We start from the raw sequence: 5,581 nt of genomic DNA, 5'->3' as shown, positions 1-5,581 counted from the left end.
CTTCCTTAAAGATATTCCGCATGATATTAAGATAATAGACATTTCAGTTTATTTCTCTTGCTCCCTCTGCCTTTCTAATGCCTATTTCCCCCCTCTTTTCCAGAATGATTTGAGTTAGACTATTATTCTTTCTCTCCACTTACTGGTTCTGCCATTTTCCATTCTGTTACATTTTTTTATGTGGTGAACATTTCATTTTTATTATGCCTAATTGTGAAATTATGTCCTGAAAGTAATTCATTGATTGTCAGGACTCTTACAAGGCGCTATGAATTCCTCCCAGAGGTGGGACAATTGCTGGGAGTTCCCCTGTTTTCCTAGCAGTACTTTGTCAGACTTTATTTTTCTGGGCTCCAAAATCACTGCAGATGATGACTGCAGCCATGAAATTAAAAGACGCTTACTCCTTGGAAGGAAAGTTATGACCAACCTAGATAACATATTCAAAAGCAGAGACATTACTTTGCCAACAATGGTCGGTCTAGTCAAGGCTATGGTTTTTCCTGTGGTCATGTATGGATGTGAGAGTTGGACTGTGAAGAAGGCTGAGCGCCGAAGAATTGATGCTTTTGAACTGTGGTGTTGGAGAAGACTCTTGAGAGTCCCTTGGACTGCAAGGAGATCCAACCAGTCCATTCTGAAGGAGATCAGCCCTGGGATTTCTTTGGAGGGAATGATGCTGAAACTGAAACTCCAGTACTTTGGTCACCTCATGCGAAGAGTTGACTCATTGGAAAAGAGTCTGATGCTGGGAGGGATTGAGGGCAGGAGGAGAAGGGGACGACAGAGGATGAGATGGCTGGATGGCATCACTGACTCAATGGACGTGGGTCTGGGTGAACTCCGGGAGTTGGTGATGGACAGGAAGGCCTGGTGTGCTGCGATTCATGGGGTCGCACAGAGTCGGACACGACTGAGCAACTGAACTGAACTGAACTGAACTTGTATCGAACCTTTTGTTTTTGTATTGTTGTTCAGTCACTCAGTTGTGTCCAACTCTTTTGACCCCATGAACTGCAGCACGCCAGGCTTTCCCATTCTTCACCATCTCCCAGAATTTGCTCAAACTCATGAGCAAATGAGTGAGTTGGGGATGCCATCCAACCATCTCATCTGAGACACATTCATAGTTTCACCCTTTGCTCCATTTCTAGTCTTCTCCCTGGCCAACCCAGCTGGGGGAGCTTGATTCTGCCAGGGGCTCTCTTTAGCACCCTCCACGTGATGGTAAATTTCAGACCCGTTCTGGAATAGGTCCTAGTGCAAATACTTCTTTCCTTCATCTGAGACAAAGCCTTCAATTTATGACTTAAATAAACTGTGAAAAGCTTAAAACAACCATTCGCATGGCTATTTTTATAGTAGCTTCTCTACTGTGTTTTTACAGCACAGGATGGGAGGCGATTCTGCTTTGTCTTCCATTTGAATAATTTCTGATAATCATGTGTTTTTTCCCCCCGAAGTGTGGATGTTTTAGAATGTTGTGTCTAAAATGACTTGCATTAGAATGAGGCATCCTGTTTTTCCAAATTATGGTCTACTCCTTTGAGAGCTGACAGTTGTTCTCCCTGTTTCTGTGCAGACAATTTTGTATCTTGACGTGACTCCCTGTTGTTTGACCACTTGAAACGGTTTTGCAGTTGGTTCTTTATTTATTTGTTTATGGCCGTGCTGGGTCTTTGTTGCTGTGCTTGGGCTTTCTCTAGTTGCAATGAGCAGGGAGCACTTTCCATTGTGGTGCACCAGCTTTTCATTGTGGTGGCTTCTCGTGCAGTGGAGCACAAGCCTCCAGGGCCCACAGGCTTTTGTAGTGGGGGTTCACAGGCTTCGTTGCCCCTTGGCATGTGGGATCTCCCCTGACCAGGGATCAAACATGTGTCCCCAGCATTAGCAGGTGGATTCTTCACCACTGGACCACCAGGGAAGTCCCTTGCAGTTGGTTTTGTTGGACTGGGAATAGGTCCACAGGGGGACACTGTCTCACTGTCTGCAGAAATTTTATGGCTTTACTTTCTCATCTTAGAGCTATCTTGTGATGATCCTTTGGGCTTTCCAGGTGGTGCTAGTGGTAAAGAACCTGCCTTTGGTTCGATCCCTGGGTTGGGAAGATCCCCTGAAGGAGGGCATGGCAACCCACTCCAGTTTCCTTGCCTAGAGAATCCCTTGGACAGAGGAACCTGATGGGCTACAGTCCATAGGGTCACAAAGAGTCAGACATGACTGAAGTGACTTAGCACACACAGCCCCCTAACCAGGGCAATAGATGATACAAAGAGATGGCTTATTCTGTGTTGTCTCATGCTAAACCTGGCTCAGAGCGTCAGGCAGGTGGTTTATCGCTCTGTTATGGAAGATATTTTCCACAGAATACAGAAGTGATCCTTGAACAACCTAGACTTGAACTGTAAGGGTCCACTTATACCTGTTTCCCCATACACACTCCAACCTCCACCCCATAGTAATACTTGAAAGTGAAGTGAAAGTGAGAGTCGCTCAGTCATGTCCGACTCTTTGCGAGAAAATGGACTGTACAGTCCATGGAATTCTCCAGACCAGAATACCAGAATGGGTAGCCGTTCCCTTCTCCAGGGGATCTTCCCAACCCAGGGATCAAACCCAGGTCTCCCACATTGCAGGTGGATTCTTTACCACCTGAGCCAGGAGAGAAATAATACTTGAGTTTTACACAATTCATGGTTGGTTGAATTTGTGAATACAGAGGGTTAACTGTAAGAGATATGTGAATTGGAGGGTCAGCACCGCTAATCCCTCATTCTTCAAGGGTCAGCTGTAGTTTGTTGTGGTCAGATTATGACCTTCACCTGGATTTTGCAGTGTGGCCAGACTAGGAGGACAGACCTCTCAAGAAAGATGACCATGATTACTCCTCCCATAATTTTTCTTTCTGAACATTTTTTTACTTATTTGTTTTGACTGTGATGGGTCTTTGTTGCTGTAGATAGGCTTTCTCTAGTTGCAGCGAGTGGGGGCTACTCCTCGTGGTACATGGGCTTCTCTTCTCCCTGCGGTGGCTTCTCTTGTTTTGCTGGCTCAGTAGTTGCGGCACTCGGGCTTAGTTGCTCAGTAGCATGTGGGATCTTTCCAGACCAGAGATCAAACTGGTGTCCTCTGAACTGGCAGGTGGATTCCTAACCACTGGACCATCAGGGAAGTCCTATAACTTTTCCTTATCTTGCTTACTTCACCCTGCTTGAAAATTCTTTGAGTGCTATCCTGTTTTATTAGCAGCTGTTCACATCCATTTCACTATCTCAAAATCATCAAGATCAAGTTGCTTTTTCCCTAGTAATGAACTGAAACAGATGTTACCATGTAGGGTATTTGATTAAGGGACCAATGTAAGTGTTGGCATTCTTTTCTATGTACCCTGACATCACTCCCCACTCCCACCTCACCCCCAACCCTTCACCCAGAGGGGAAGTTGAGAGGCAAAATTAATCATGCTAATTATTTTAGTGTGAAAAAAATTTCCCTTTTATGTTCTTAATATTAAGATGGGTACGAGCCAGGTCACACCCTGACTATGGTGATACAAACCGCCCTATTTCCACTGTAGAAAGGAAGGCTATCTTAAAACACTTTTGGGATTTCCCTGGTGGTATAGTGGTTAAGACACTGCCCTTCCAATGCAAAGGGTGTGGGTTCAATCCCTGGTCTGGGAACTAAGGTCCCATATGCTGCATGACAAAACAAACAAACTCCACTTTTATCTATTACAAATCTAATTATTTCTTTGGGGCAATATAATCTTATAACTTTAGGGATCTTTTAAAACTATTAAGCCACTGAAAATCCCCCAAATGTTCCCTTGACCTCCATAAATCTATCCTTTTGTATGTATAGAGTAAGCATCTCAATAAGCCCTATTATTATCAAAAGCTTCTGATTATATATTTCCACAAAAGGATTCTAGCTTTTGTCTTTTATCCATTAGAATTTCATTTCTTGAGGCTGGAAATATCAAACCCTGCATTCAAATATTAAAGCTTGCAAAAATATATTATCTCCTTATAAATTCTAGTTTTCAAAACTGCTATTTATTAAAGAAAATGAATAGGGTTTTGCATTGGGTCCTTGGATTGTTCCTGTACTTTATAGTCTGATTTTTTTTTCCTTTGAGACTGGAGGTGCAAATAATCAATGTAGAAAGAAATTATTTAAAATATTTCTCCCTAGCATCTAGTTCTTATATCAATTGAGATTTCTAAAGATGAAAAAGAGCATGAAGTAAAACAAGAATAATTATGTAGGCACTGTTCATGCTTCTTAGAAAAAGGAGGAGGAAGATGTTATGAGAAGAATGATTAGATTTACCAAGTAAAATTGCCGGATACCCCAGTTAAATTAAATTTCAAATAAGTAATCAATAATTTTAATATATGTATATTTCAAGCAATATTTGGGACATTCTTACACTAAAAATTGGACTTCCCCAGTGGCTCAGCTGTAAAAAATCCACCTGCAATGCAGGAGCTGCAGGAGACCCAGGCTCAATCCCTGGGTTGGGAAGATTCCCTGGAGGAGGGCATGGCAACCCACTCCAGTATTCCTGCCTGGAGAATCCCATGGACAGAGGAGCCTGGCAGTCTACAGTCCATAGGGTCACAAAGAGTTGGACATGACTGAAGTGACTTAGCATGCATATCCTAAAAATTCATAACCTATGTGAAATTCAAATTTAGTTAGATGTCCATTATGTCACTTGGCAACCCTAGTTCTGAGAGGGGTGATGGGGAGTGATGTGTAAAGAAGAGAAATGAATGACTGATTTTATGTCTACAGGGAATCACCAGACAGTTCAGGAGTACAACATAACTGGGTGAGAATGAGAATAAAGAGTATACTGAAACATCAAGATTGGCACATGAAAAGATGCGCAACATTGCCAATCATCAGGGAAACACAAATCAAAGCCACAAAGAGATGTCACCTCACATCTGTCAGAATGGTCATCATGGAAAAGACCACAGATGCTGGTTTACTTAGCAGATGGGGTCTGAGAGCCTGGAATTGTTTACCTCCCTCTGGAGGGGCTGTCCTGGGCAGATGAATTCATTAGTTGTCAAAAAAAAAAAAAAAAAAGCATTAGAGAGAAGGAGATAACGACTTGCCTGAGGTCAGTGAACATCCTAGCTGAGAAGCCAGGAATCTAACAGTTGCAATAACAGCACTGGTGAACACCACCCCTGGTGAACACCACCCCCTTGGCTTCAAGATCAAGCCCTGAGCCTTTGGAGTGGGAGCACTGAGTCCAAGACCCTAGACTACCAGAGAAGCAACCCTGGGAAGTATCAAGTAGTGAGAACTCACACAAAGGAAACCACTTGAATACAAGACCAGGCATCACCCAACCACCAGTAGCACCCTGTGCAGGATGCCTCATCTAAACAACAGAGAAACAAAAATACAAACCCGATCATCAGCAGACAGGATTACCACCTCACTCAACCTTGCCCATCAGAGGAAAAACAAACAAACAAAAGCTCAGAACAAATCTCACCCTAAAGGAAGCTTACACAACCCACTGGACCAACCTTAGGAGGGCAGAAACCAAAAGGAA

Source organism: Bos grunniens, chromosome 17 (assembly GCF_055505025.1).
Source record: "Bos grunniens cultivar Pamir isolate PY7600 chromosome 17, Bosgru_T2T1.0, whole genome shotgun sequence".
Lineage (NCBI taxonomy): Eukaryota > Metazoa > Chordata > Mammalia > Artiodactyla > Bovidae > Bos > Bos grunniens.
This window is presented reverse-complemented; position numbering follows the sequence as displayed.